General features: G+C 45.1%; 1 protein-coding gene across 2 annotated transcripts in view; it reads left to right on the forward strand.

The window, feature by feature from the left end:
* The window catches only part of fhl3a (four and a half LIM domains 3a), a 61,136-nt gene that overhangs the window by 20,022 nt on the left and 29,250 nt on the right, over window positions 1-11,864 (forward strand). The window lies entirely within an intron of this gene.

Raw genomic sequence — 11,864 nt, forward strand, 5'->3', positions numbered from 1 at the left:
GAACTAAACTGTAGTAGGTATAGTAGGTGTAGATAGAGCAGAACTAAACTCTAGTAGGTATAGTAGGTAGAGCAGAACTAAACTGTAGTAGGTATAGTAGGTAGAGCAGAACTAAACTGTAGTAGACCAGTAGGTAGAGCAGAACTAAACTGTAGTAGGTATAGTAGGTGTAGGTAGAGCAGAACTAAACTCTAGTAGGTATAGCAGGTGTAGGTAGAGCAGAACTAAACTCTAGTAGGTATAGCAGGTGTAGGTAGAGCAGAACTAAACTCTAGTAGGTATAGCAGGTGTAGGTAGAGCAGAACTAAACTCTAGTAGGTATAGTATGTGTAGGTAGAGCAGAACTAAACTCTAGTAGGTATAGTATGTGTAGGTAGAGCAGAACTAAACTCTAGTAGGTGTAAAGTAAGTAGAGAACTAAACTCTAGTAGGTGTAAAGTAGGTAGAGCAGAACTCAACTCTAGTAGAGTGCAACACAAGGAACGCTTAAGAAATAGTTGAGGGAATGCTCTCGTCTGGGTGACGTCATCCAGCAGTGTTTCTCGGGGGGCGACTATGTAGCTGAGCTCTCATGACACAACACATTGGTGAGTTTCATGTCTGGGTATCCTCACAACAGAACCATAGGATTCAGGTAAAAAATCAGTGATAGGACCCTTTAAAGCCCATTAGAATCAGAATATTCTTTGTTGTTGTTGCCATAGGCACTTAGGCAGGATTTATTGGGGTTGTTTTAATAAGCATGTGTGTGTGTTTATGAATTGGGTTGTGGCGTTATCACACTTTCATGAGTAATTTCCTCTGTTTCCTGTGATAAGATTCACTGGCTCCCTCCGTCCTCTCTGTCGCTCGACTTCATTTACGTATCTGATAAAGCTAGGTCCAGCGAGAGCAGCGCACCAAAAGTATAACCAGATGCAATCCAATACAAATACATCTTCATGTCTGACTCTGAGATGTTGCTTCATTCTGACCTCAGGATCCCAGAATGTCTCAAGCTAATGATGATGTCCTAAATGGTCTTCCTGAGCACTTACTATGGCGCTCATTCACGCATCCAGTCATCTTGACCTGACACGGTTTACTTTGCAGAGTGACTAGTCCTTGAGAATATGCGGATCTGGAAGCTTCCTCCAGAAGGGCCATGACCTTTGGTTTCCATCCCATGGAGAGTAACGTGACTGTAATCACTCTGACATCCTCACAAACATAGGTTCTCTCTGACATCCTCACAGACCGAGTGAGGACGAGTGAAAATCACTATGTGCCATTCGTGCCATTGCCATTTCGCATTAGTCACCGAAAGGAAAGTCTTTCCCTCGGACATGAGGCATTAAATAAATAGGGTGAAAAGAGGGTCCCTGTCCAAGTGGCTGTTGGACTGGAACACAAATTCACTTTCCCCAAGTCCATTTCTTTGACACAGTGCTGTATTATTGATATGCTCCACTGGGTCCTTCGATGCCTTCAAATGATATACTCAAGTGTCCAGCGCTAGCTTTTGCTGTTTGGAGGCGGTCCAGGCAGCAGGCGGAGCACAATGTGGTGGTATGTGTTTATCCAGAACCCAGCCTTTTCACTTCTGCTCCACTTTGATTTAAGACAAATACGTTTCAGATCCCACTGATTTGCCTCTAAATGTCACCCTTTTTTCTTTCTTTTCTTTTCTTTTTTCCTCAGTTGTTGATTTCTCTTCTATTTCTTTCATTGCCTCCCCTCTCTCTCTCTCTCTCTCTCTCTCTCTCTCTCTCTCTCTCTCTCTCTCTCTCTCTCTCTCTCTCTCTCTCTCTCTCTCTCTTCTCTCTCTCTCCCTCTCTCTCTCTCTCTCTCTCTCTCTCTCTCTCTCTCTCTCTCTCTCTCTCTCTCTCTCTCTCTCTCTCTCTCTCTCTCTGATCTGTATGAAAGGAAACAAAGCCCTGTAGGGACGTGTAACATACTTACCGCATCGCTCAGGCATTTGGAACGACATTGATTAGTCGATTAGTAATTAATTTAGTCAAGTCCATGACTATTAGAGTGGCTCCTCGAGGACGACAGCCCTACTTAAACATGTCCTTGTAAGCCTTTGTGCTGCTACTTTGCATAAAACACACTATGAAATCCACACTTGTGAAAGCATTCCCTTGGGAACAGACATAACAAACACACAGCAGTCACAACAGTCACAACAGACACAACAGAAACAGAAACACGACACAATGATCTAGTGACAAAATCGTGACTGGTTCAGTTTTTAACTGGCTCAGGTTTCGTTCTCATCCTAGTGCTGATAGACTTCAAACTGTAGTTTGTGATAGATTCTACACACATCATCCCTTTCTTTGGTGCTGAGCCAAACTGTGAAACACAGGAAATCAAATCATGAAGAAATCGCAACTCTTGTTTTTCAGGCTCCCAAAATAATTTCTAACAGTTATTAGCTGACAAAGATCCGACTTGGATCCAAACGTTGTGTATTTCAAATTCCAAGACCTTTGGGGAGCGTTAAACAATAGTTGCAATCCATTCTTCATGATTAGACTTCAAACTGTAACCATTCCGTTCAGACTATTATACACACACACACACACACACACACACACACACACACACACACACACACACACACACACACACACACACGCACACACGCACACACACACACACACACACAATATGCAAAACTATTTCAATATCTTTGAATACCAAGGGCATCATTCATAGACTATGACGCTATTTCCTCCACTGGCCTCTAGCTTTCTTATCAGGGTGGATACAGTTGAACCAGTTTCACGTTGTGAGTTCTTTGGGGTACAGTTATAGAAGCAGATATAGAATTCACCTATCTCAAACCCCACCCTCTGTTCTTGATCCTCCAATTACAACTGTTGCTTGAGGGAAGAAAAGGTTGTGATTGGAGGATTGAGAAAAGAGGGCGAGACTTGAGATAGGACAATTGGGCAAAGGACTGGCAGCATCTTCTGCTTGCAGTTGTTATTCAACCTAGCAATGTTGAAGCACAAGTCAATGATATAACACACTTGATACATGTTATTCCTACAGTATGATCATAGACAGTTCAGCCAATACAGAATGACAGCTCAGAGAGTTACTGGTCTGTGATGTCATCAAGAGATAAAAATAAGCGTTTCATCATTGTAGACCCAACAGTTAGTAATGACAAAGCTTTGGGGTTGTTTATGTTCACAAATCCACACTGAAATATCCAATGAACAATGGGCCTCATTCAACAATACTCTCTTATTATTTTTCTTATATTCTTGCTTACCTGTCTGTTAAGAGAACAATAAGAAAAGCCACGCCACATTCATCAAGCCGTTCTTAACGTCCAAATCTGTTCTTACCCAGGTCTGTTGCATGATGAATCCCACTCATTTTTAAATTCAAATGCGCGTTCGCGCTCCATTCATTTTCAGACAGACACGCCCGCCATCTCCTTATAAGGCGAATGAGGTGTGTGTAAAACAGCCGAGTTTCGGCATCTGATCGCTGTCTGATCCATTCAACAGGAAGTGATTTGCGACTGATCTCAAAATGACACACACACACAAACACACACACACATCTCACGACTCGCGACTCAATGCATGTGTGTGTGTTCCTGTGGGTCGCTCATCGCATGTGTGTGTGTTAATCTGATGACAAATAAAGACGTATACTTGTACTTATACGTATACCACGTACTGTATAGTGCAAAATAAATCGTTCCAGCAAAGTAGGCTTTGTCAATACTGAACGACTGCGTGCTTGTCAAGAACCAATCGCGCAGTAGGTTGGGAAATACTGGATCTATCACCTGTCATCTCTGTGAGTGATTCATGAAGAGCACTCGCCACACTGGCGAGTAGTAAACAAAACAAAAAAAATCATTCTGCAATCTGCTGATTCGCTCACTGGCACAAGCCGAACTCTGACTCCCCCCTTATGATTCCTCAAATTTGCGCCTCATAATAATCCATAACCAATGAACATCATCGTTGCGCTCTAAGCTCCTCCAATGAACACTCATTTTCTAGAAGATGCCGCCCATCTAGGGGAAGTGGATAGACCACTGCGTGCGGACCTACAGACTCCTGTCACCGGCTTGACAACGTAGACAAACTTAGACAAAAACACATCAGTGGATGAAAATAATTGCATGTAGAGTCGTCGCTTTCGGATATCAGTGTGGTCTGACATGGGGGCGAACAACAGCACGCGACGCGTCTCCTTCGAGTCGGATGAGAATGACAAGTGGGCGTGAGGCTAACTATTCCATAGCCCCTTTTGTGACTGCGATGCAAGCCTTGCTTGAATACGCAGTCACTGGCTCCCACGTTACTAGCCATGTTAATGTGCACATCAAGCACTGGTTAAAGACGTTAATAAACATTTAAAATCATTTTATAAACGAGTAAAAAAATCACTGAGCTAGCCTTGGCTAAAATGGCTGCTTCCGCATTTTCACGCAGGAGCGCTGTGATTGCTGGGTGCACCAGGCATGTGACAAAGCAGCCAGCAATCACAGCGCTCCTTCGTGAAAATGCGGAAGCAGCCATTTTAGCCAAGGCTAGCTCAGTGATTTTTTTACTCGTTTATAAAAATGATTTTAAATATTTATTAGCAACGCCGAGCTTTCAAACCCTGCTGTGTGTGTGTGTGAAACCCTAATGCAACGGTGGGTACCTTTGAAATTTATATCTGATATATTTTGGACCCACCGCTCGTCTTTAACCAGTGCTTGATGTGCACATTAACATGGCTAGTAACGTGGGAGCCAGTGACTGCGTATTCAAGCGAGGCTTGCATCGCAGTCACGAAAGGGGCTAATGATTCCACTCACAAGTCAACCAGCATTAGCCGGCTAGCTACCTAGCATGTAACAAGCTACCATAACGCGCGCACGTTCAACATAGTAGACGACTATACTGAGCGGCTTTGCTTAAATGCAGCCGAGTGACATTTTATTATTACCGGGTTTCCCCCCATATCACCACTCGCCCATATGCCCTTCACAACGGTGATGTTGTCATTCAGAATACACCTGATGAACCCCTAGCTTTGACATGAGATTCGATTCCAATGTATTGTCATCATACAGCACAAGTACAGTACAACCAGAATACGTTTGGCATCCAACCAGAGTGCAAATGTAACAAGTCAAGTTCAAGTTTTGTTTTATTTAGCTATTACATTACAGTGAAATGCTTGGTTCTTTCACTGCCCAGCCCAACCCAGTCCAACCTAGACCAGCCCAACTTTCCCTGCCCAACCCAGTCCAGCCCAGCATCTTTCACTGCCCAGTTCAGCCCAACCCAGTCCAGAATAGTTCTCTCTTTCATGTTAATATGTGATATCCTAATATTTTGAAGAGTAGAGACGGTGTAATTAATATATGTTTTATGCTAATATTGTGAAGAGTAGAGACACTTATTAATGTTTTATGGTAATAAATATTTTAAAGAGTAGAGACACGGTGTGATTATTACTATGATTGAAAATCAATTTAGACGAAGACATACAAAGAAGTAATTATCATAATTAGCGATTTATTTATGGCTGGTAAAAAATCTGTTTGGCTGGTAAAAAAAATAATATACTCGCCAGTTGGCTGATAAGCCAAAAAGTTAGTTTCCTCCCCTGCCTATAACCCTAGTTATATGAATTATGGCGAGCACTCTGCTCTATTGGAACTGTCCCTTTAATCATATGCTATCATGAAAACTTTCAACCACGTGTACGCACCCACCTGCCTGACCACGCCCACATCCGCTCACATATAAGCAGGGTCATGGCCATACTACCAGCTCCTTCCCCAGTCTTTCACTGCCGAAACAGAATACACGTGGGGTCCTCAGTGAGTCAGAGCAGAGCACTCGCCATAATTCATATAACTAGGGTTATAGGAAAGCTCGACAGATGTACCCGCTGAGGCCCCCTACAACCATCAGAATACCGGGGAGGATCCGGCCCCCCCCCCCCCCCCTATTGAGGGACGGGAGGGAGATCGGACCCGACTGTGCGAAGAGAGTTTAGCACCTCAAACGCACAGGGTGAGCAGACCGTGGGACTTACCTTTGTTTAGAAGGGCCCGTGACGCCACCAGGGAACGGACGTGAAGCAAAAAACCCTGTCACAGCCCCAGACATCGCGGGGTCGGGGTAAAAAAAAACCAACCCCATGGCAAGGCCGTAGCAGCGGGGCGCGGAGGAGGCCCCAGCCCCAGGCCACATCCCGGGGGTCAGGACCCCCTGAAAAAGGGGGCCTGGCGAAGTCAACGAGGCCGCGGCATCGAGACCCCACCAGACGGTCACTGGTGACACCACCCCTCACATCGCCAGCGTATCGGACCTAGTGCACTGGTGCTCGGTAGAGACAAAAATCTCCTTCCCAGCCGACCGCATAAAAAACGCCATTATTATGATGTTGGGCAACCAAGGCGCGCCGGTCCCACAAAGCGCATTCAATCATTGAAAAACCACCGTGGGCCAGCGCTGATCGGTCTCGTAAGACCACACGCTGATTTCATAAAACAGTGTGTATGCTCGCAAAGAACCCGAGAACAGTGACGGCGAATTTCTAACAAGAAAGAACCCCACAAAGTTCCCCCTTGCTGTCTGGGACGAGCAGCAGGGAGCTGGTCTACAAAAGACACAGACACGGTCCTCACACGACAAGCCTGGGAATAACAACCGCGTCAATTCTGCTCTTTATGTAAGAGGGGAAGACAGCGGTTTTCCCCAGAGACCTCAACGTGAGTAAAAACAATTGGAAAAGTTTCATGTAATAATTGGACTAAGTGACAAAACGGCCCAATAAACACTACCGATAGAGAGCAGAGCAGAAGACCAAATAGTCTCGACTGCATTGCATCACCTAGCTTTTACAATGACAGCGGTCTGTAGCACAGGCCCTGAAACTCACGGATATGTCTCATGGCCAATAAGAAAACGCGCCTGTGACGTCTTCCATGGCCGGGGAAATCCTGTGTCCCACTATCCTAATATGGTGTGGGAAACAGGGAAATCCCCCCCTCCCCCTCCCTGTGACGAGCTTTCTCTCTCAGCTCGTCAGGGAGACTGATAGGTAGAAAGGCACAACCTCTCGGCCAATCAGTTTCGTAAAGGATATAACTATATCCGGGGGGGGGGGGGTTATTTGTCCACCCCTCTCAACACCTCACCCCAGATACGATGCAATAAAAAAGGCAGAGCCGTGACACCAGCCGCATAGCGCGCTACATGAAAGCACATATACCTGCTAGGGTAATAGCTTTACATCCTGTACGCTAGCCACAGCCGATAACCTCGTTTGTGTAAAAAACTTGTTTTATTTCATGGCCCTGGCTTATGTGCCAAAAACTTGCCACCCGCTATTTTTATCATTACCCTTAAGCAAAGAAAAAGTATCAGACTAAAGAGAGGGACTCAAAAGGTCCTTGGTTCATATTCTACATATGTACAACTCTGTAAGCTAACACCCATACCAGTTGTGGACTCAATGCTACGTTTACCTAAATGTATTACATGAACACAACTCTCACCATACAATAAAACCCCAAGTTCACTTTTACTCACGTAAGAAAGAAGGCTGTCTTAAGTAGAGAGAAGGACATAAGCCCTTGGCTAAGTGCTAGAACAAGTGCTAGTCCCTGCAGGCTGACGTCATCTCCTGCATCGTTGAGCCGAAGAGCCCAGCGTCGGAGAGGGGGGCCATGAGGAGGGGGATCCTCCGTTGATCCATCACGCTGCCTGCTCCAGCCACAGGTGGCGCTGGATCAGAGTGGCCAGGGCGCGTTGCTTCCCCGCAGCTATCGCCTGTAGCTGCGACAGATGCAGGATGGCTCCCGTTGCCTGGGCGTGGAGGTACTTCTGGTGGTCGTCCAGTACCACCCCGCCCATCATCAGCCCCGACATGAAGCGCGCCAGCTGCGCGATGTTGGAGGTCGCAGCCAGGCTCTGGGTCGAGGCGATGAAGATCTGGTCACTCCACATAGCCAACTGCTTAGCCGACTTCCCCTGGGGAAGTGGCTTTTTTAATGGCTCCCACACCATCTCGGGGCAAAGGATGGATGCCATTGGGCTATCAAGTCGAGGCACCCCTTCCTTTAACCCCTGGACCAAACCCACCACCCACGTGAAAGGCACGTAGGTGGAGGTAAGGCCGACGATGCGGGGAATTACCTGTCCCCGCGCCATGTAAGCCTCTATCGATGGGAAGAATGGGCAGACAACGCCCGCCTCCCTCACAGGACGGCATTGCCAGAGATGACCTATCATGTTGTCAGGAACAGGTGCCAGCAGTGGCGCCGGCAGCGGCACACCGTTAGCACAGGCGGCTGCCGTCATGAGCTCGGGGAACAAGGCGCGCAACTCCCTTTGCACACCTTCTTCCACTTCGCTCGCATCCCTCGCGTTCGGGAGGCTACACTCACTGTCTCCATAGGATAGGTGGGAGCCAGCATCCGGTGCGGCTGATAGCAGGGCATCTCGTCTCAGGGGTGGAGACTTTAACCCAGTCCCGGAGTACGAGGCTCTCCAGGAAGACACAGCACCCTCTGCCACTTCCCAGGGGGGAGAGTGCTCTGTCTCCACCGGAGCTTCGAACAGCCCCCGCCCCTCCATGTAATCCTCAGTTTCCATCGGACGCGATGGAGAGTAGGCGAGGGAATCCCAGCTCAACACAGCCGCTAAGCTGTCCGCGCCCGCTGCTCATCGCCGTATGACGAGAACGAGCAGAGGCGAAGAGCCTGTGTCACAAATCCCCGGCCACCAGAGGGACTGCCAGCCTACCGACTGACTGCCCTCCGGCGGGGGGGAACCAGAACCGGAACTCGGCCACCTCACAGGAGATGGGAGCTTGACGGTCCCTCGGCAACGCAGAATGATGTCTTTCAGTATGCAGCCCCTATACAGCTAAAGAGACTAGTTTTATCCGGTCTTACAGCTGCTAAAAAGCTGATAGCTTCACGATGGATTCAACCGGAAAAAATGTGCCGGAAGGTATGGATTCTTACCTATCTCGATGTGATTTATCTAGAGATATCTACAGCAAGAATTTTAGGTATCAGTGAAACTAACATTGCAATTTGGTTAGAAGTGGTGGAGAGAATAAAAGCTAGCATATGAATTGTAGTTCCTGGTTAGAAACTAATACAAATGGATGGATTATCCAAGTGGGGGTCCGGGGGGGGGAGAGCGAGCAAGAGCATATGTATGTATTGTATTGGATTGCAAGTATTAGGTATATATATCCCGTAAACTACATTTATATTGATTTGAAATGTATAATCCTGCTTGTGTGTCTAAATTTATGTTATGTTTAAAAAAAATTATAAAAAAAAAAAAATCTATCAACGTCGATTTGATCATATGGGGACATATTTTGTGCTGATAATTGCACAAAGGGTTTATAAATATATATATTATATAATTATACTTGTAGTTGTATTATCTGCGATACATCGCCACCACGCAACAAGTCAAAATGCTCGCTATCTGCAAACAGCTCCACTGTCTGTGTGTATACTCTGCTTTGGTCAAATCACATTCAGCATTGCCATCTTCGCAGTGTTGTTATGGAGCATGATAGCTAATTAGCCAATGTTCAGCTGCAAAAACGAATAATGTAAATTATGTTATAAGACATTGATATCAGGAGCTATCTGTAGCTACTGCTAGCCGGCTAGATGACGTTAGACAATGCATCATATTTAGTTTACTGGGTCATTTAGTTAAAACAGTGAGCTAACGTGAGCTAACGTTAGCTATCTAGCTAACAGAGGTCTCATCGGCACGGGACATCCCTATCATTCTTAAACTGAAATGCGCCTTTGTTGATATCAGGAGCTAAAAGTAGCTAGCCAGTTAGACAACGCCTCATGTATTAAACTAAAAATAGTTGACTGTGTAGTTTTGTTTAAACAGTAACGTTAGCTTGGTAGCTAACGTTAGCTCACGAGCGATAGCTAGTTAGCCAACGCTAGCCAGCACTTGCGAAAACGAATACCAAACTGATTATATCAGACGTTGATATCAGGAGCTATCGGTAGCTAGATAACATTAGACAGCGCCTCATGTATTAAACAAAAGTGAATAGATGACTGGGCCATTTTGTTTAATGCTTGTTATGTTGAAAGAGGAGCTCTGAGGTGCAGTGAGGTTTGTTGACATGCCACGGGTCTGGGAGGGGGAGGAGGAGGAGGAGGAGGGGCAAGACGTGCAGCAGCAGCAGAGTGTGGCTGTGAGAGAAGAGCAAGTGAACCTAGTGTGGTTTGCTGATGAGAATGGTGGGCAGGAGCTGCAGCTGGATTAGCGTATCGCTGCGTTGGGAGGCGGAGATAGTAATTGGATTCGGCAAATCACGCTACGTTTAGACTTCAGTGAACTCTGTCAACTTAGTCAGCACGAGACATGCACCATTTGACAGCAATATATGCACGCACTGACAGTTGGCTAATTGACATTTCTTGTAAAAAAAAAAATCCTCTTCGTCCCGTTTGTGTCCCGGCAAAGATTTCTGTTCGTCCCAAATCAATATTTGATCGTCCAGGGGACGACGGGACATCGTTAGTCTCGAGCCCTGATGTTAACCACTAATATAATAATAATAATTTTTATATTTTTTTACAAGTCGACTATTCATTTCAATATAGAATATTCATTGACAGCCCTACAAGTACAATTAGTTACTGCACACTACATCCTCCACTGTACCGAAAACCGCACCGAACCTTGACTTCAAACAAGAAATGCCATATAGTACATATATATTCTTTCATTCATATTATATTCATATATATGCCATACAGTATATTGAGTCCAGTAACTGGGCCTGGGCTACTATTTTAGCATGTGTGTGCATTAGGGGTGGGGGAAAAAATCGATACGTAGTAGTATCGCGATACTTTGCGTGGCGATACTGTATCGATACAGGGACGCCAAGTATAGATATTTAATTATTCATAAAAAAATATATATATATTTTTTTTGTATAAGGAAGTTGCATTGTTCATTTCAATACCTGTAATAGTACAGTAGTCCACACACATACATATGCATTCAGTTAAGTTGGAATATGACTGTAATACAAACTGTTCAGTTTGTCAGGTACATACAACACAGATTACAGTGTTTACATCTGTCTGCTTGAGAAAATACCGTGTTCTGCAATAAAAATTATTTAAGTGAGATGAACAGACTGCACTTTATTTGATTAGATAAACCATGTTGACAAAGTTTAACTTTGCAGTTGAACAAAGGTAATAAATTAAATGTGATAAAAATAATTTAAGAAATTCCGCAATACTCAGCGTATCACGATATATTTAGTATCGCGATACTATCGTATTGTGACGCAAGTATCGCGATAGTATTGTATCGTGAGGTCTCTGGCGATTCCCACCCCTAGTGTGCATGTCACTGTCTGGGTGTATGTGTGCTGCTTGGTCAAGTGTATAAAGACAAACACACACAGCCCAGAGCCGGACACTGAGCAGCTGCTGGGTAAAGTACACAGAGACGCTGATGTCTTGCTCTGATAAAGACAGAGCGTTTCAACATCAACCCAGGTGTAGTATCCTATACACACACTTATCTACACTAGAACCCAACAGAACCAGATGATGAGAGGAAATACAGAAGTAATATGTCATTTGTCAGACCTCACGTTTTTAGTTTGTGACATTAATGAGTGGTATTCATGAAGCTGATGTCTAGTAGTGTTCCTGTAAGCATACTTTTATAATCTCCTGATTATTAATGTATCTTTCGACTGGGTTTCTCTCTGTGACAATTCCAGTCAACCATGATCTCCCTCTGTACTCCATTTGTATGCTAATCGCAGCTGTATTGTAACAATAGACATTAGACAGCGATGCTATCATT

This window comes from Notolepis coatsorum, assembly GCF_963971535.1.
Source record: "Notolepis coatsorum genome assembly, chromosome: 19".
Taxonomy (NCBI): domain Eukaryota; kingdom Metazoa; phylum Chordata; class Actinopteri; order Aulopiformes; family Paralepididae; genus Notolepis; species Notolepis coatsorum.